The sequence below is a fragment of the Lepidochelys kempii genome, chromosome 1 (genome assembly GCF_965140265.1).
Source record: "Lepidochelys kempii isolate rLepKem1 chromosome 1, rLepKem1.hap2, whole genome shotgun sequence".
Classification (NCBI taxonomy): domain Eukaryota; kingdom Metazoa; phylum Chordata; order Testudines; family Cheloniidae; genus Lepidochelys; species Lepidochelys kempii.
The window spans coordinates 174,205,170-174,225,960 of NC_133256.1; positions in this window are offsets into that span (position 1 = coordinate 174,205,170).

Consider the following 20,791-nt stretch of genomic DNA (forward strand, 5'->3'; position numbering starts at 1 on the left):
TAAGAATTGAATTTAAGTCTGATTTGGGTGGGCATTGTAAAGCATCTGGGTTTACAGCACTTGATGAAGGATCGTATGGCATTAAGGAACAATGGATCCACTTAACTGTTCATTTCCTAATATTGTAATGTTAGGCTTTTAAAAAGTAATAGAATTTCTGTAAAGAAAATGTGACGTATTTTGGGTGTTCACTGGATTCTCTTGAAACACGTTTTAATTATTATTTGTATTGACACAGTGCCTATGGGTCAAGGCTCCGTTGCGCTAGGTGCTGTATGAACATACAACAAAAAGATGATGCCTACAAAAAAGAGTTGACAATCAAGTTAGAGATGATTGATAGGTGGATATGGCAAACAGAGCATCAGGGAATAGTGAGATACTTAGGAACAGTGGAATAAATAGTAGTGACAAAAGTCACAGAATACCAGCTGCCCAACGACTGTTAGAGGTGTTGTAGGCAAAATGACATAGTTAGGTTTTAAGGAGAGATTTAATGGATGACAATGTAGTGGCCTTGTTGATTTTTTACAAGGAGCTCCTTCCATGCATAAGGAGCGGCTTGGGACAATGCATGATGTTGCTTGTCTGAAAATTAGACATCTGAATAATCAAAAACATATAAGCATTACCGGTAAAGCAGAGAGACAAGGTGGGTGAGGTAATATCTTTTATTGGACCAACTTCTGTGGGTGAAAGAGACAAGCTTTCGAGCTACACAGAGCTCTTCTTCAGGTCAATGTTAATGTTCTGGGAGTGCAATTCAGACTAGCGAGGGGATGTGTCACCACTTGCCCTGCAACCCTGAATGCCTCACAACACTTTGCTTCTGTAGCTCCCAGCCTGGAACACTTACAGCCAGCCTAGAAGCATGCAGATCACACCCTCAGTGTTGGTGTGCTGTGCAGCCATTCAGCAACTATGACTCAGCAGCCTGTCTACATCCCCACAGACACTCTAGCTTCCCCCAGCCTTGGTTACAACCAGCAAGCAGTGTTCCCTCTAATTTTTTACATCCATGTGCGGAATAAATTTTGTTATGTGCACCAGTATGGAGGTGATGTGTGGTGGGGATGGAGCCGAGAGGTTTGGGGTGTGTGAAGGGGCTCAGGGCTAGGGTAGAGGGTTAGGGTATGGGGGGGGGGGTGAGGACTGTGGCTGGGGGTGCGGGCTCTGGGGTGGGGCCAGGGATGAGGAGTTTGGGGTGCAGGCTGCCCTGGGGCTGTGGCGGGGAGAGAGGACCCCCCGCCCCAGCCCTCTCTCTTGCTGCAGCAGCCCTGGGAGGGGTGCCTCTCTCTGGCCACAGCAGCTCTGGGGCTGGGGCCAGGGGAGAGGTGCCTCTCTCCGATGCGCGCCCGTGCAAGACATTTTGGGATGCATCACTTGGGGGATTAAAGGGGCCAGAGCTCTTGTAATAATATAACACTGGATCCTCCAAGAAGCGGGTTGAAATCTCTGGGAACTGAGTTTAGGTGAGAAACCTGCTTAGGCAAAGATTGTAATTTGTTGAAATCAACTTTTAATCTTAGAAGTCTATTTGTACTTTTGTTTGTTTGTAACCCAGTAGTGGGCAATCTGTGGATCGTGGGCCACACACAGCCCATCAGGGTAATCCGCTGGTGGGCTACAAGACAGTGTTTACATTGACCGTCTGCAGGCACAGCCACCCGCAGCTCCAAGTGGCTGTGGTTTGCCATTCCCAGCCAATGGGAGCTGCGGGAAGTGGCGCGTGATGGCCAGGGATGGTGAACCGCGGCGACTGGGAGCTGAGGGCAGCCGTGCCTGACAATGGTCAATGTAAACACTGTCTCATGACCTGCCAGTGGATTACCCTGATGCAGCCCGCAGGCCATAGGTTGCCCATCACTGTTGTTACCCTTTCTATCTTTATTCCTTATATTTGATATTGCTTAATCCTAGGCCCTTTTGTTAAATAAACTTATTTTACTTTTACATAAACCAATTGAGTGCTGAGGTTGAAATAAGAGTGTCTGTCAAACCCCACTTAAATTATTGAGCTGCCGTGTATTGTCTCCTTAAAGGAGCAACAAACGTAACTACTGTGACTGTTCCAAGAGAGGGCTGGACACTTCAGGGAGATGTTTCTGGGGAACTCAGGAGTTGGGATTCACTGTTTGTTATCTGCAAGGCAAAGTTGGGAAGAGTTTGCTGGCAAGTCAAACAAGCTGGTGTACGAGGGAGTGGCCACACAGCTTAGCAGTAGCAAAATTCTCACTAGCTGAGACTAAGAGGGGTAGCACTGTCACACACTGTTCCGAGAAACCCAACAGATTATCACGTTGGCAGATGGTTCTGGGGAAATTCAGGACTGGGAAGGTGTTGGGGTCATTCTGTGAAAAGGAACTGGGCAGTGAAAGCCAGGGTATGACCTGCATGCTTGTATCTTGGCTGTTGGTGTCAGGGCTGTGAGCCACAGCAGAATAGCATTTAAATCACCCAGAGTTGCTGGGCAGGTGGCGATAACCCCTTACTGGTCTGGTTTGAACCCTAAATCAGCACACAGGCCCAGTGCAGTCAATATTAGAAAAACAATGGAGCAAATGCTTATATAACCTGTTTTCCGAAGGCCAAACTCTTTATGAACAGCTCAAAATGCACTCTGTGAGTCTGGGATTAAGCACAGGAGTTCAGTTTTGAGGAGCTATAAAATCTACTGACCACATTCCCCATACTACATCTTAAGTTGTTCCCAAATTGACAGCTGTTTCAATAAATAGCAGCAGCTATAGTCTCAGTGGGACATTAATCCAGTCAAATGGAGATAGTGGAAGCCTGTAGCATATGTAACCAACTCTACTGTAGGGTATTGCTATGAGTGCTGCGGTACACCAGTCTTTTCTATCTAGTATTATCTGTTAGGCCTTGGGAGACCAGAGCACTAGAGCTGTGTAAAGAAAAGGAACATGCCAATCTGGTAACATCCATCCATCCATCCATCCATCCATCCATCCATCCATCCATCCTTCTTTCTTTCTTTCTTTCTTTCTTTCTTTCTTTCTTTCTTTCTTTCTTTCTTTCTTTCTTTCTTTCTTTCTTTCTTTCTTTCTTTCTTTCTTTCTTTCTTTTCTTTTCTTTTCTTTCAATTTGTAGAATTTTTTATATTTCTTTATACCCAGACATCAATATAAAAATTAAAAGATACTTTCTTGTTTTAGGGTACTCAAGAAGAATTATTCAATTATTATTGGTCACATTATTAATTTATTTATTTATGCTATCATAGCCCCTAGAAACCAGTCATGGATCCCACTTTGCTAGGTGCTGTACAAACAAAAGACAAAAAGACAGTCCCTGCCCCAAAGTCCATAGTTTGTGAGTGGGGGTTTCCAAACTTCTTGGACACAGAATGATTTCAGGCATGTTACCTCTAGCCTATACCTCCCACAAGGGAATGAACTGGAAAGAGAAATACAGATTACTAAAATTAATCTGCAAGGAAAACATCAGACATCAGCTCTGCTGAACTGTAGGGTTACACCCACGTTGGTCACCAGAGTAAGCCCAGCTCAGCTTCTTGCAGTTGACAAAACAGAGCAGTGTACCACCTTTAGAGGCATAATTTTGTCTTAATTGGCTCTACTTCAGTGATGTCAGACTATGCAATATTAAGTCTAGGAGATCCAGGGTCTCTCTAACTTTTCGAATGCATCTCAAAGCTCACCCAATCTTAAACAAGGCCACACAGAACTGATAAAATAGGATGAAGAAAAATATTTGACAACCATGATTGTCAATGGTCGGAGCTGCACCTTAAGACCCTATATGGTTGACATTGATCAAGGTAGTTATTGGACAAGAAACAGGTGGCACTGTTAGCTGGTTCTTAATCCATCTGAATTGCTGTTGAACCCTAAGAGCAACGGTACTAATAACAAAAGCCTTGACAACGGAAGATCATCCTGTTGAGCACAATTCTCAACATGCTGATCAGGAGTCTACATCTTTGGGATTTGGTAATCTAAATGAATCAACCAGACAAAATCTTCCTCAACTCCAAAAAATGACCTGGAAGCCAAGCAATAATGGGCCTAGGGAAGTTACGAGGCAGAAGCTCTGCAGTATGCCAGAGAGTAACATAAAGTAGTATAGGAAATAAAGTTTTTCTGATTCTAATAAAGTTCCCTGTTCAGTGTTAGAAGAAAGCAACTCTTCCTATCATTCTTTACCACTGTCAAAAAATGACTCATCTGAAGTACCAAAGATGCTGACAGGGAATTGAATGGTATCCAAATGTACTTGAATGAAACAGTAATTGCCCTCCAATGTATGCTTTAATACCAATATGTATCACAAGGCAAATCCAGTATTTTTTTTAATATAGGCTTGATTACAAATGTAGAAACAGCATAAAAGAAATGTGCTCTATGGAACAATTCAGTGACACTTCCAGCTTTTGTATATTTCTTCTTTGTTTCTCTAGTGCTGTGCCACTAGTCTCAGTCCCAGCTGGAGTAAATGGATTGATAGATTGCAGTGCATTTCCAGTATTCCACCATGCAAGGTTATTTTTCCACAGTGACAGAGAAAGCAGGTCAGAGATGCCTTTTGAGACACATGCACACACAGAATGCTGACTCAGGAACAGGTCTAACTCTACAGAGGTGATAACTATGTGGGAAATTGCAGTTGGCTTAAATCATGGGGAAAGGAACTAACACCAAATAGTTGGAAACACATCCAGCCTCAACCTATTGTTTTAGAAAGTCTTGCATGAAGTGATTAGACTGAAACACAGCAGGTGTAAAAACAAAATTGGACCTTAATGACTTTGCTAGAAACTGAAGCTTTTCTTTTGGGTAGTTTTAGTAGGGCTCTCATGCTGTTTCATGGTCAGGGTATTTTCCCCTAAGGTAATGTGTCAGGTATTGATAAGTTTGTTTAAAGTTTTACATAATTAAAGCAGTAAATATAATACTGACATGTCTGCAACCTGAAGCATTGTTTAATAGATATGTATATGCAAGGCTGTGCAAAAAAAAAAAAATGCATGGAATAAAACAGAGGTCAGCCAAGGTTCTATGCTATCAGTGAAATTACCAGTTGAATCCAAACTCCTGTAGCAGAGTTAAAATAGAGGGAGGATGCAGCACCACTCAGTACCAGGACAGATGGGAGAAATCACCAGCTAGCTGCAGACATTTCTAATACTTAGTGAATAGAACTGATACCTTCAGAAATTAAAAGCTATATCTACTCATTTTTACTCTTGTGATAAGTGTGCTAATTGGATAAAACAGGCATAGATACTTGCAAAAACACAGCTACAAGATTTACTGTTTAATATCCACTCAGGCAATGAAAATGATTCTGTTTATGTTAGAAAAGAAGCCAAGGAGAAAGGTCATTATGTTGTGTCTGCAGCTTTCACGCCTAATATGTTAGTCTCATTTCTCAGTAAAGGAAAAATCAATATTCCCTTTGAGTTGCCTTGGATTCCAAAAAGAGAAGGCTTTTACTCAATGCATGGAGGTGACTTAGAATGATCATGATATATTATGCAATGTTGTTTTTCCAAAGCTCTCAGGTATACTTCATTAGTGTTTTAATTGTGTTGTTGAATCTCATCTTGACTGGCAAAGAGATGAACATTTCAACTGCTGTAATGGTTAAATGGCAACTTAACTCTTTTCTTTATCAGCTGTCTCTTATTTCCTTCTGTATGGTTCATCCTTAGGTCTGATTAGATAAGAGACTTGCAAAGCCGGAAGATTTAAAACAGACATGACTCACAGTATTTCTGCCAGTAATAGGAGCAGGAGCTAATCACAGGAGAAAGATATTGTAGTTACTCGTTCTCAGATACCAAGGTGATAGGTGGAAATATTTAAAAAGGTAGACAGATATTTTGTTTGTATTATTCTTTTAAAAATAAGGTAGATCTTACCCACTAGGCTACAAGGGCTGATGAACACAGCTTTATTGCTACTGAAAATGTACTGGTGTCTTCAGAGGACATAAAAATAGGTTTTGGAACAAGAAGTCTCACAATATGAAAAAAAATCAATCACACACCTGTGCCATGTCTGTTAATGCTACTGTACTCTGTTCACAATGGTCACATAGCTTTGGATACCATGGTGTCTTCAGCACCAAAAAGCACAAGCTCCTACTACTTCAGGTAACGGAGTGATAGGCAGCAGGCAGCTATAATTGCTGGAGCCAGGCATTAGCACGAGATATAAACTAAGGTACTGCATATTCCACTATTAGATAAGTTTGCATGAGTGTCTGAGATCCACAGGAGTACGTGTCCCATCAAGAAAGATTTTTGTAACAGACCATAATTGCGTAGCTACAAATACAGCCATCAACACCAAAGTGCCACAGAACGTCAGCACCAAGAACACTAGCCCTAATACTTGTGCTAAGGCCCAAGTCCAAAAAAGTGATTGAACGTATGTTCATATTAAACTTTAAGCACACGTTTGATAGCTTTGCTGGACTGGGGCCTAAATAAGTAACTAATTCAGCTTTGAATAAGTAGAAGGCTACTATGATTTGTGGGAGCAGCCATATGCTCCCATACACAAAATCACACATCAACTACTCTCACCTTTGGGGAATGTCAGATCTGGATCCACACTGTGGTTTTGGACTCTATCCCCTATTATTTTTCTATTTAACTCTTTTGGTACTGTAATGTGCCTTTGCAGCATCTGCAAGGGCTTGACAATTGTCTTTTATGGGGGGATTTATTTTTCCCATTTCAGCTAGTCTCTACAGTTCATTTAAGATAAGGTCTAACAACTTCACTCCCTTCTTAACATTTTTCCTAAAATTAACATCAAGGGAAACCATCAATTTAAATATTACACTTTGGCCTGAAAACTGTTTCTCTATTATTGTTACAAGTAGCATTTCTAATTGCTAGACTAGAAAGATTAAAGGGAAAATCTAATTCTCATTTTTCAGTTTCCCTTGTACGTATGATAATGCATTGGATGAAATCCATCCCTGTACAGAGGATCAGCATAAAGCCTAAATACCACTTAACCTCCACTTAAGTCTTATCTTGTGAATTTCACCCTTTATGTATAGTAATCTTTACTGTCTCTTTTGTATAGTCAGTTTTTCCCTGTGTGATTTTTTAAAATCAACAACAGGGAAGAAAAGACATTTGAAAATAGAGGGAAATGTGGACATAAAACCACAGAGATTGGCAACAGGATTCAATTGCAGATATGATACCTGAAATTATTGTTAACTCATTGTTCCTTTATTATTTTTGGGCCTGATAGTCAGTGAGCAGACTCCACAGGTGATAGTGAGACTTTGTGAATGCACAGATCTGTAGGTGCACCCATCTGAGCATGCACTTTTTGTGCACTGTCACCTAACATATTGGTGGTGGAAATTATAACCTACACTCACAGATGATAGTGCCAATAAAAACCTCGTGAAAGTGTGGGCATGCAAACAAAGCCTATGTTGAGGCACCAGTGAATACCAGTATTCCTTGTGCTTTTACCTTTAGGGTAGATGTGTTTGCTTAAAAGCATAAAAAGTACTTAGAATACATAGTTTGTAAATATATGAAAGAGGCTCAGAAGACATTGGCGTTTCACATGTTTATTATTATACCTTGGAAAAAAACCACATAAGAAGACTTTTCTAAAACGGAAACTTCACTAGGCATTTCCTTTAAAATAAACTTGCAGCTCTACCTGATAAAACCTTCTGAATGTTTTTGTATGCTTCTCATATCCTCTTCAAGGTTGTTCAGTGCCAAAAGAAATATTAATGCAACTCAGGAAGAGTTCTGACTAGCCAGAGGACACAATAGATATATCTACCATGTATGTGACACAGAATCTCAAAAGAGAGAAAGAGATGAAACTTCTATAGACAATTGGGAGTGAACCACAGTTCACACTTTAAAAAAGCCCTCTGACTTTACAGGACGTTTTGGTTTTTACTTTTATGTCCTCAGTAATTGTCTAACTGCTGAAATTTTCTTGGCCACAGCAAACACTCAAGCATATATGGACAAAATGCTTTACATAGATACACATTATCATCAATCAAGGTTCAAATGGCTAAGGATTCAATTCTGCTGCTTTCACATTGAGTAGTAGAACTTTACTTTCAGAGTAGTCCCCATTGAAATCCATACTCAAGGAATAAGGTACTACTCATTATGAATAAGGTGGGCAGACTCTACCCCTCGGAAAGGGTCTGTTCCGGGATAGCTCTCCCAACTTGCAAATACTGGAGGAGAAGCATTCTAAGAGAAATTAGTTCGCTATCTATGCACAGAGTTATTTCCTTTAGCTATGATGAAGATGAACCTGAATCTCATGGCTGAAGTTTTGAACATATTATATCAGTAAGAACATATATAATAGAAAACACATATTTTACACCTACATATTCCACAGTTCATTTTGGAAGCCTAACTGTTGCATTTGTTAGCTGCGTCCAGTCAGTTAATGAGTCTGTTACTGAAAGGCTGGACAATGTCCAATGTCATGCTTAATGTTATTGGGGGTAAAACTCATACCAGGTCCATACACAGCTGCTATATGGGGAGAGCCTGTAGGGAACCTCTTCCTATTCAGTCTGGAAAAATAAAGGTTACTTGAAACTGAGGTTGTTCAAGAGGGACGTTTTATATTCACAGTCATGGGATGCACCAACCAATGCAGCTTTGATGGTGGAACCTAACTAGCAGCGCCCACTGGAGTGCTCACATGTCCCCTTCTGCTCCTCCCTTCATTGTTCCTGAATGTTCTAGTGGCAAGGCGATAAAAGGTGGGGGAGAGGGGGGCATAGCATTCCAGCGACCTCCGTTCCATCTACTACCCCCTCAAAGTTCCAAGTGTATAATTAGGACTTTGAGGAATAGTGAAAGGTAGGGAAGGGAGTGTGAATATGTACAGTCTCTTCTGAAGAACCTCCCTGGTAAATAAGGCTATGTCTACACTGTGCACCTTACAACGGTGCAGCTGTGCCGCTGCAGCCGCACCACTGGAAGGTGTGCTGTTTGGCCGCTCTTTATTGCCCGGAGAGAGCTTTCCTGGCGACAAAATAAAACTACCTCCAGTGAGGGGCAGTAGCTTCATGGCTGGGAGTGCAGCTCCTGCCGATGAAGTGCTGTCCACACCAACGTTTTTTGTCATTATAACTTTTGTCATTCAGAGGGGTGTTTTTTCACACCCCTGAGTGACAAAAGTTTTAACAACAAAAGTGCCAGTGTAGACAAAGCCTAAGTAACCTTCATTTTTCCTTCAAGTGAACTCTGCATAGTCCCTCTCATTTGATAGATTAGCAAGAAGTGGCCCATGAAAGAAAGGTGGGACAAGGAACACCAATTAAAAAGTGATTGTAACACCGCTTGTCCAAATTGGGCATCTGAGCTAGAGATTAGAGACTAAAGAATAGTGCTTGGTGAAAATGTTGATGGAGCGCCAAGTGGCCACCTCGCAAATTTCTATAATGGTATGTGTCTGGCACAGGCAGATGAAGTTGATGTAGCTCTAGTGGAAAGAGCTTTAATTCTTGTGGAAATAGAGACTGATGCCAACATATCAGCTTCTTGAATGTAGAATATAATCAACCAGAATAAAGTCTGTGGAGATATGACCTGCCCCATCCTATTTTTAGCCTTGCCTGAATTTTTTTGTCCTGTCTAGATAATAAACTAAAGCTCTTTTCACATCTAGTGTGTGTAATCTAGCTTCACCTTGATGTGCATGTGGTTTAAGAGAAAACATAAGTTATAGACTGAGTTATATGAAAGTCTGTGACTACTTTAGGAAGAAATCAGAGGTCTGGACATAAAACAACTTTTTTTTGGTGAAAGACTGTAAATGGTAGGTCTGCCATCAGCTTGTTTAACTAACTCTTCTGGCTGATGTAATTGTGACTAAGAAAGTGGTTTTAATGGACAAATGATACAGAGAACACTCTATCATTGTCTGGCTATACCAAAAGAAGGACAGGAGACATTTGACATGGGTTTAATCAGGCCACAACTTTATTATTAGATGTCTGGGACTACCTGGCAGATAAAAGTGTACAGTGCAGGTAACCCCACGTTTTTCTGTAATTACCCGGGGGCTTTTACTAGCTCCCCCACTTTTTCCATCCAAGTCCTTCCAGCAACTTTTTTGCCGGGACTTTACCATACCTAGGGGGGCTCCCACTAGCTCCCCCTCTTTTCTATCCAGGTTCCTCCAGCAAATCCATTGCTGGGACTTTACCATCCACCCCCTCGTAGGAGGGCTAAGGTGGGCTATAACAATGGAGGTTTGGCTCCCTGAAGTACTAATCATAGGAGTCCCCAACCATGCTCCCCATTCATTCCTTTAATGAACACCTCTTTTTAAGTCCTTTTCCAAGCCATTTATCTGGTCACTGTATACCTTTCTTATGGAGTACCTGCACTGGACATCTGCCTTACACTTAAATAATGAGTTGCAACATATGGCCTACCGCCTGACATGCCATGCATGAACAGAGCCCTTCCTGAACCGACCGTGGGGAAGGCAAAAAAAACCCCAACTGCACCCAAGCCAATATGGTGGTAAGGGAAAAATTCCTTCCCAGCCCCCCTAAAAAGGGGCAGCTAGAGTAATGCCCACAGCAGGTCTTGACCAAACCTGGTATTGTGCCACATAAAGGGGACGGAGGGTGGGTCCTGCTTAAGACTGCTCTGTGTAAAAGGGAGGCTCCAGGCCCAGGGCTGCACTTTTAAACCCTGCATTCCTAGGGAGAAAGTCAGCAACCACAGTGACCCTTTTGCAGCAATTTTCATCTCTCTACCCCCTGCCTCACCAACCATAAAGCACTGTTCCCTTCATTTGGCCATCCAGCCAAAGACCCCCCTGCTTAAAGGTGCAGGGCGGTCATTGGCTGGCTATACCAAAAGAAGGATAAGAGACATTTGATCTGGGTTTAAACAGGCCACAACTTTATTATATAGATGTCTGGGACTAACTGGCAGAGAAAAGTGCACAGTGCAGGTAACCCCATGTTTTTCCATAGTAACCTGGGGCCTTTAACTAGCCCTCCCTCTTTTTTCATCCAAGCCCCTCCAGCAAACTTATTGCCGGGATCTTACCAATACCTGGGGAGCTTTCACCAGCTCCCACTCTTTACCATTCAGGTCCTTCCAGCAAATCCATGGCTGGGACTTTACCATCTACCACTCTTGTACGGGGGCTAAGGTGGGCTATTAGAATGTGGGGTTGGATCCTTGACTACCAAGCATAGGAGTCCCCAACTGCTCCCATTTGTTCCTTTAATGAACACCTCTTTTTAAGTCCTTTTCCAAGCCATTTATCGGGTCAATGTATACTTTTCCTATGAAGCACTCTTTCCTTCATTCGGCCATTCAAACACCCCCCTGCTTAAAGGTGCAGGATGGTCATTGGTTCAAATGGCTTTTCATTAACTGTATAAGAATTAGCTTTAGGTCCCATGAAGGATAATGACTCTTTACAGGAGGGTAGGCATTACTGAAATTCTTCATACATTTTGTATCCGACTGGTGAGTAAATATTGACTTATCAATTAGGTCGCCAAATAAAAATATCACTGACAGATGGACTTTAACTGAATAATGTGATTGTCTGGATTCTTGAAGAAGCAGGTATTTGAGATTAGATTGAATTGAGGCAGTTGAAAGAGGTATACCCTTTCCAAATGCCCACACTGAAAATCTCCTCCCTTTCAAATTATAAACATTTTTGTGTTGATTCCTTTCTAGAATTAAGGTCTTGTATATCAGTGACCTGTCCTCTTCAATATTTACCACTCCCCCAGTATTTGGGTCATCTGCAAACTTTATCAAGATAATTTTAAGTTTTCTTCCAGGTCATTGAGAAAAATGTTAAATAGCGTAGGGTCAAGAAACTGTTCTTGACCCTACACTACTCATTTGCTTGATGATGATTCTGCATTTGCAATTACATTTTGAAACCTCAGTTAGCCACTTTTTAATCCATTTAATCCATGCCAACTTTTTAGCAGCCCCTACAATCCTAAAACACTTTTAACAACAACATAACTATACCAGTGAAACAACAATGAAGACTAACACATTCTCTTCATTCTGTAAATATAAAGCTTTAGCCCACTGAGCAGATAGCCTGTCTCCTCAGAAGCTATTCTTCCATTTCACTGTTTGTAATATTTATCACCAGGAGCAACTCTTGTAGGGCTGAGCTCTGCACCTGGGAATTCAATAGGAAGTCCACACTACTTACTAGTGGGGTCTGATGCTTATCTAATCTCTGCATGCCTTGTCTCTTGCAGCCCGAGTAGAAAGGTTCAGCATCCAATTCCTGAGGGTAATAAAGGACTTTCCATTGCCTTCCAATATCTACTTAATACATGAAATACTCAACTAAAACAGATTCTCAGCTGTTGGTAATAACTCTACCTCTGCACAAAAATCTCCCTTGAATTCTCTTGAAAAGATGCTTTTAACAGCACGTATCTATTTCTGCAGTAGCACACTTGCAAACTCCAAGAACAATGTTACAGAGAATATGTATTATACTTATAACATCACAAAGGATGGGATTAAAGGCTAATGTAATGATGCCAATGAGAAACAATATAATTAAGGCCAAGCTGGTGTGTCTAGTAGAGACACTGATTCTGAAGCATTAGTACCACAACCACTTCACGTTGCTTTGGGCTGAAACAGGGTATACACATGAATAGCATGACTTTATTTATTTATTTCAAAATGGTTTTGAAAAGCTAAACATTTTAGTTAAATCCCAGGGAAGAAAAAGGGAACATGGATGTATATATGGATGCACTTTTTCCAAGCTAAAATGAGGGTTTCATTTTAGATAAGGCATCTTCAGGCATATAGGACCCAACCACTTCAGGTTAGGTGCACCCACAACTTCCACTAAGTAAAAAAAGAAAATATTACAATATCCAAGATATGTATGTTTGAAACACAGCTCCGAAACAAACTTTAATTACATGAGCACATCTTTTTTTTCAGCAGATCCCTGCCTCACAGTAAAATTTCATTCTTGTGCGGAGTGCCAGTCCCGCCCACAGAAGTCCTTCAAACGAGGCTGACGTGGGACTTACAGTGTTGAAGCCTCGTGCTAGTGCTCTTCACCTGGGTGATAAGCCCCTCAGTGCACAGGATGGACAGTTCTCACTAAAATCACCAAGGTATGTCTCCCTGCAAACAGAAGGTGTGATTGCAACACATGTAGACATACCCGAGCTAGCTCAAGTAACAATAGCAGTGAAGCCGCAGCAGTGCAGGCAACTGTACAGGTTAGTCCCAACCACACAGGACCCTGAGTATGTCCATGCTGCCATGGCTTCACTGCTATTGTTACTTGAATTAGCTTCGATTTAGCTAGAGCAAAACTAGCTCAGCTATGTCTACACGTGTTGCAATCACACCTCCCAGCTGCAGTGTAAACATATCCTCAGAGTGAATTAAGCTATTGTTTGGAGGACCCCTTCCTTATTTGTTGCAGAAGCTGAAAGATATGTAAGAAAGGAGACAAAGGACAGCAGGAAAAAAAGGCTAGCGTCATGGATAAGCCAATTAACTATGACCTAAGAGAACATGGTTCTATTCCACTTGGTTCTATTCTTGGATTTGCCAATATGTAATGATAGCAATTCACATACACTTCCCCCCATGCACCAAAGGACTATGAATAGTGTGTTTCTCTTCTTCTGGGTGCCTAACCTGGAACATCTAGGGCCTGATTTTCCAAAGTGATGAGCACTCAATGACAGCTGGAATCAGCGTGAGCTGTGGATTCTTAGCATCTCTACAAGGCTCTAGGCATGGACAACCTTAACTCTGTCATTTCCTAACTTTTGAGTACTTGTTTTTGAAAACTTAATAAGGTTCTTTTAACACAGGTCCCATTTCTGCCACACTTACTCTTTGAAAGCCTGACCCAACCCCCACTGAAATCAGTGGGAGGCTTTCCACTGAATTCAGTGAGCTTTAGATCAGGATTAAGGACCAGTATTTTACTTTAGGAGAGGTCGCATTCATAGCATCATAGAACTGGAAGGGACCTCAAGAGGTTATCTAGTCCAGTCCCCTGCACTCAATATAGGACTAACTATTATCTATATCATCCCTGACAGGTATTTGTCCAACCTGCTCTTAAAAATCCCCAATGATGGAGATTCCACAACCTCCCTAGGCAATTTATTCCAGTGCTTAACCACCCTGACAGGAAGTTTTTTTTAATGTCCAACCTAAACTGCCCTTGCTGCAATTTAAGCTCATTGCTTCTTGTCCTATTGTCAGAGGTTAAGAACAATAATTTTTCTCCCTCCTCCTTGTAACAACCTTTTATTTACCTTTTAATAAAACATTGGTTTTATTGGGTGAAATTCACTTCTAGGGAGAAGGTCAAAATAGATGTTATGTGGGACTTAAATGCTTCTCCGGGGACAATCTTTCTCATTGTGGCAGAATTGGATCCATAGTGCACTGATGTCTTTTATATGTAAGAAATACCCTTTTTAATATTCCAAAAGCATTGTCTTCCAAAAAGCTTTCCCACAATTTAACACCCTGTCCTTATGCAGCTACGATTGAATATTATACACAAACAAACACATACTCCTTCTGCCAGCTAGTAACTTCACAAAGGGTTTTGCTGCTTGATGCTGAAAATGTTCTTTTATTGTCTATTCATTAACATTTGTCCATAGAATCAGTCTGACTGATTAATTTAGAATATAACATCAATCCTTTATTGTGGCTCCGGAAAAAGACTTGCTAGAAGATTAAAGCCTTTTTTTGTATTCACTTATTTCCTCATCAAGGAAAACCCAGTCAGCTTGTTTGTCTCACTACTGAACGATCTAATTTAAGATATAATTGAACAATCATTTTGGTTATATACCAGTTACCAATCTTAGCACAAGACAGTTTACTGTATAAACAAAGAACAACTTTGTTAAAATAGTCTTACAGCCTTCAGTTCCATAATATTTCTGAAATGCAGTTAAGACAGGTTTCTTCAGCTTATAATTGCTGGAATTTATGGGTGAATAACAATGAAAATGACTGTCTTTTTTTTTTACAGACTGTGTAAAAAAAGTCCAGCTAATAATATTTTGGGTTTTTTATTTTAACTTTTCCAACGTGAACTAACTATACAGGAGCAATCTTGCAACCTTTATTTAGGTATGGATTCCTTGGACTTCAAGACCAGTTACACACATCGGAGATTGATGGCTAGGGTTCTAGATGTTCTGATGACAATTTTTCTTTAACTATATGGCTCAGTCCTGCACCCACTGAAGCCAATGGAGTTTTGCGATTGACTTCAATAGTAACAGGAGCAAGCCTATAATGAGCCATTAGAATAAAATGTCCTAAACAGAATGTAGAGTAATTTAATTCCATGTTTCAATACAGAAAGGATGGAGAAAGGTGATTTTTTTTTCAACCGCAACATGGATCTCCCATTGATAATGTTTCAGAGTAACAGCGGTGTTAGTCTGTATTCGCAAAAAGAAAAGGAGTACTTGTGGCACCTTAGAGACTAACCAACTTATTGATAATTGATAACCAATTTATTGATAACGAGTATTGCGGACCAAATATAACAACTTCAGGAATGAATAGGGTTTTATCAAAACATACTTCTCACATTTGCTTTCTATCCAGTATGTGACCTTCCTGTTCTTATTTAGTAGCTCTGTATGGAGCTCTATTCCCTATGTTGGTAATAACAAACCTCTCCTCCCACTCTTGAATTGCAGATCAATGATCATATAAAGCAACATCTAGGTTTTCTTTCTTTTGCTTCTCCCACCACCACCTCCACTAAGTAGTGTCTGTTATGGCACTCTGGCAGCAAGAAGAGCTGATATTTACAAAAATTTGTAATACATTTGATTTCATGTTAAAAGTTATGAATATTTTAAAAAAGCAATATTAATAGCACTTAGGTGAGAAACTGCACACTAACAGATTGCCTGAGACTATGGGCAGCCTTGTTGCTTCAGTGCCCTATCATGAATCTCAGTTAAACAAATTCAGCTCCCAAGGGAGAACTGCACCCCCCCCCCAAAAAAAAGGTTTGGGGTTCAACCTGAAACTATATTTTTTCATTTGGGGCTCAGTCTAGCTCCCAATAAAGTCAATGAGTATCTTTCCATTGACTTTAATGGGATTTGGATCAGGTGTTTAAGGCCTGATTTAAAGTGTATTGAAATCAATGGACATCATTCCATTGATTTCAAAGAGCTTTAGACCAGGTCTTATTCATGGGCCTACTTTCTCCATAGTATTTCTTTTTTTCATAATATATTTATAAGAAACTCTTTTCCCCCTTAATTCCTTTGGCTATTTTGAATTCATTCTCCATTATTGCTGCTCTTACCATTGCTGACAATCTTTAATGGCGTACGTGTTCTTGATGGGTTGCTTTTCCTCCTTTTCCATGTCTAGTAAAGTTTTTTTTTTTTCTTTAATCCTTGGATCTGTGACCAGGCATTTGGAAAGTCACATTGGCTACTTCTTGTTCCCTGCCTTCCTTTTTTCAGAAGGACTGAGCTTCATACTATCCAGTGTAGATAAGGACCCAAATGTTTCAGGGTTTTCTCAACCCCTTTGGTCTACAAAACTGGGCTGGAAGTTTTGTTAGAACAGTCCCTCTCACACATTTTCCTGCACTTCCAGTCCCAGCGGAAGACAGAAAATGAAAAATGTCTGAAAAGTGGGAGAAGAAACAGTTTTGGAAATCATCACATTTTTGTTTTAGGTTTGGTCTGAGGGATGGACAGAGGGCCAGACAGGTTCTTGCTTTGTCAAATTTGATTTACATGCGCCTATGAACAACAGGGTTTAAATCCACATTAAGGATTCAGTCTGGCAATGAAGGACAGAACCGTCCATTTAAATTTCATCACAAAAGTTCATGGGTTTTGGACTGTCATAGGATTTTCTGTGAGATTCTTTTTGTTTTCTGAGCATTTATTCCAAAATCTGCCTTGGATATGGGAGAAACTTTGATTTATGAAATATTTTTTATCCCCCTGTGGATTACACACTGTATTTCCTTGGCACCTATGTATGTCTTTTAAAAACTCAGAAAAAAAATTTAAAAACCTACAAAACCCATTTTAGAATTATAGGATCTTATAATTAGTAATATATATAATATATATATATATATAATTATATATATAATTTGGATATGGGTCTTTGTAAAGAAAAATTTACTCACAAACCATAACATTAGGCATCAAGTTTCATTCAGCAACTTTATAGGGCTGAATTATAAGACCCTATAAAACAGAATTTATAATGGAAATGCTGGCAAAAGTTTAAATATAGCAGCATCAGTGGGAGCCACTAAAACATGTGGAAATCCAAAAATTGAAACTTGCTTTTTCAGTTGATATTTTGACATCTTGATGTCCTAGTGCTGCTCAGTCAGGATTTTCCTAATCTTCCCAGAGTGTGAAAGTAACAAATACCATATGCAATAAGGAGGACTTGAGGTGTACATTAACTGGTAATCACTCAGATAGCATCAGATACTATAGTAACATACAATACTGATGTCAAGACTATAGATTCTGTTTTGAAAGTTTCTCCTTGTCTGGGTATACTGAGCAGGTATAGGAATAAAATTTCCATACTCTTTCGGTATTTCATGTGCTTTCCCAGGCTTGTTTTTACACATGTCCCTCCACTTTTGCATGGATTTGATTTTTTTGTTTGTTTTAATGCTAGAAAAAAAGAGGACTTTGGTTATGAATACTTGCAGATAACACCTTGGATTTCTGGATAGATTCTTAGCAGAGGAAGGAAGTGAGCTAGATTTAGCAAAGAAATTATTGTAAATCTTAATAAATACATTTACCCAATCCAAGAAGAAATTCTAAGAAGACTAAACCGTGGAAAAGAAAGTGAAAATAAGGTAAGTATCTCTCTCCACCCTAAACCCACACCACCATTATTCAGAATATTAAATGAGGACTCTGACAGATGGAAATATTTAGAGTGGAGCCTACAAAGAACATGCAATATTATCAAAATGGATTCTGCTCCACTTTTTTAAAGTCTCAGATGCTTCCATTTGAAAGGCTAGGGGCTGTGTTATAATATTTTCCATTAATGTATTTTACATTTATAAGGGACAATGAAAACCAAAGTTTAAAACCACAAAATACTATACTTGCAAAATTCTAACACTGGGGTTTGAAGTGCACAGTTTTAAAGAAATATCAAGTTACTTTGAATTGAACTAAATATTATCCAGTAAAGCCTGTGGGTTGAAATGGAGACATCTCACTATTCTGAATTCAGGACAGATTTACTCTCCTCCCCAAAAGACCTCTAAAGAAAAAAAAAATCAGTAATCATAGAGAATATGAAACAGAGAGCTTAGGGTGCCAGGTTCTGCTCCTAATAATAAAAAATATATACAGTATTTGGAACAATTCATCCATCAAGTTGGATGTTATTAGACTTTCTGGCTCAGACTGGGTTCAAAATATATTCTTACATAGCTGATTTTCTTGTATGTGAAAAATAGATGGCCACTTTGGAGATTAAGAGGAGATCAAATTTAGTCAGCCCTGAATGACTGTGTTACTTATAGTTTAAAATTTGTCTGATCAGCACACTATACTGGGAGATTAATTAAAGTAATTATTCCTTACTGTGATTTGTGATCTGGCTTTATTACAAAGTAGAATCAGATTCAAAGCACATCAAACTTTAAATCACTTCTTTGTGTGTGTTCAAAACTGAGGCTAATATCAGTGTTTCATCACAATTTATGGTGGTGAATTAAATGTGGAGGAAAATTCACAGAATATTAAGGGATCACAATGGAGAGGTCTAAGGCACATTTCTGAGTTCCTAACAGTAGAAAAAACAAAAACAAAACAAAGAAACCCTCACATTTCAAAAAGCTTTACCTACAAATATTTCAGTCAAAAGATTCCAATATGGTGTACTTACCGGTACCATTCATGTTCAAATTTGGTATATTAAAATAGCAAATGTGCTGTACATTACATCTCTCAGAGCAAAACTGGTACATGCCATTCTAGGGCTGTTATAAACATCTTCTCACTAGCAGAATCCATCTAAACAAGGCCAGTGTCTAAAAGGATTATTAATAAAGATTATACTGCCACCATACTCTCTTTTTGTTTGTATTCATTAGTCAGAGCAGAAAGGTATTCCCTGATCTTGCTTATAGACTTGGTAAAATATAGCATGATGTCAAAGGGGATCACAGCAGATCAATCCCTCTCATATTTTCTTATTAAAATATATATAATAAATTATCATGGTAGAATGGAATAACAATGAATTACTGCAGCTACCAAATCTAAGGTATGAAGTAAAGACAGATATAGTTAAAAAAAAGAAAAACACAGAAACAAACATACAGAGCACCAGATGTGCAGTGTTGGCATAAACTGGTACAGCTTCACTGACTTCATTGGAGCTACCCTGGTTTACACTAACTGAGGATCTGGCCAAAACTGAGGAAACCATGCACATTGCCTAATACTAGTAGCTGAAAACCGGTAATGTTGCATGGGTGTGGCAGTTGGGTCAAGTAATCCACCCTCTGGGCAGTCTCCCTCATACAACCAATGAAATTGTTTGAATGCAAAATTAGCTGCAGAGTAAAGGTGGTGGTTGGGTGAATTACCTGTGATATCACTATAGTCTAGGACTCTTGACATGACGTAGATACATGTCTAACTACTGCAACACAAATTCCAGCCATCATTGGACTGTTGATGTTCTGAACAAAAAAGAGTTCCCAACCATGCTTGTAGCTGTTTGAATCACTTCACACTGACTCAAAAGACACTCTCAGCTTCAGAGTGGCACACAGACTTGTGACAGTCCTGGAATTTTATTATATAGAGTATATATGTCAGCTGGCTATTTACACTAATTCACTCATGACACTTTTTGTGCATAAGAACATAAGAATGGCCCTACTGGGTCAGACCAAAGGTCCATCTAGCCCAGTATTCTGTCTTCCGACAGTGGCCAGTGCCAGGTGCCCCAGAGGGAATGAACAGAACAGGTAATCATCAAGTGATCCATCCCCTGTCACTCATTCCCAGCTTCTGGCAAACAGAGGCTAGGGACACCATTCCTGCCCATCCTGGCTAATAGGCATTGATGGACCTATCCTTCATGAATTTATCTAGTTCTTTTTTGAACCATGTTATGGTCTTGGCCTTCACAACATCCTCTGACAAGGCATTCCACAGGTTGACTGTGCATTGTGTGAAGAAATACTTCTTTTTATTTGTTTTAAACCTGCTGCCCATTAATTTCATTTGGTGACCCCTAGTTCTTGTGTTATGAGAAGTAGTAAACAACACTTCCTTACCTACTTCCTCTACACCAGTCATGATTTTATAGACCTCAATCATATCTCCCCTTAGCTGTCTCTTTTCCAAGCTGAAAAGTCCCAGTCTTATTAATCTCTCCTCATACGGAAGTCGTTCCATACCCCAATAATTTTTGTTGCCCTTTTCTGAACCTTTTCCAATTCCAATATATCTTTTTTGAGATGGGGAGACCACATCTGCACACAGTATTCAAGATGTGGGCGTACCATGGATTTATATAAAAGCAACATGATATTTTCTGTCTTATTAGCTATCTCTTTCTTAATTATTCCCAGCATTATGTTTGTTTTTTTGACTGCTGCTGCACATTGAGTGGATGTGTTCAGAGAACTATCCACAATGACTCCAAGATCTTTCTTGAGTGGTAACAGCTAATTTATACCCCATCATTTTATAT